The 411-nt window shown below is 46.7% G+C and overlaps 1 pseudogene; it reads right to left on the bottom strand.

Annotated features, from left to right (window-relative positions):
* LOC119592388 overlaps positions 1 to 411 on the bottom strand; it is a 10,848-nt pseudogene that overhangs the window by 3,177 nt on the left and 7,260 nt on the right.

The raw sequence follows: 411 nt of genomic DNA, 5'->3' as shown, positions 1-411 counted from the left end.
TCGACTTTTAGGCCTGCAAAGAGCTGTGACGCTGCCAGACCATCAGAGAGCATGAGAGTGTTTGCGAGGATCAGGCTTGAACCTCTTGGTAGACAAATGATTAGATGGGCAGATGGATGAATGTATGATAGTTAGATAGGCAGGTCTATATATACAAATATCGAAACTTACGCCCCGTGGCCACAAAGGGATTCTGCTGCATCGTTGAAGTTGAATTCCCTTAAGGTCGTGGTTGTAAGTCGTCAGGAACAGAGACGCTCCAGTCTGCTGCGTGCCGCTGTAGAGGGTGATGTTGGGAGAGCCCCCCCTCGAAAGGGCTAGCTGCCGAAGGGACACGTAGAAATGATATAAGAATCAAAGCGAAATATACTTCCTGGTAGATGCACGACAATAATAAATAAATTGTGTGTT

This window comes from Penaeus monodon, chromosome 30, assembly GCF_015228065.2.
Source record: "Penaeus monodon isolate SGIC_2016 chromosome 30, NSTDA_Pmon_1, whole genome shotgun sequence".
Lineage (NCBI taxonomy): Eukaryota > Metazoa > Arthropoda > Malacostraca > Decapoda > Penaeidae > Penaeus > Penaeus monodon.
The sequence above is the reverse complement of the archived record's forward strand: the minus strand, read 5'-3'. Positions and strand labels throughout refer to the sequence as shown.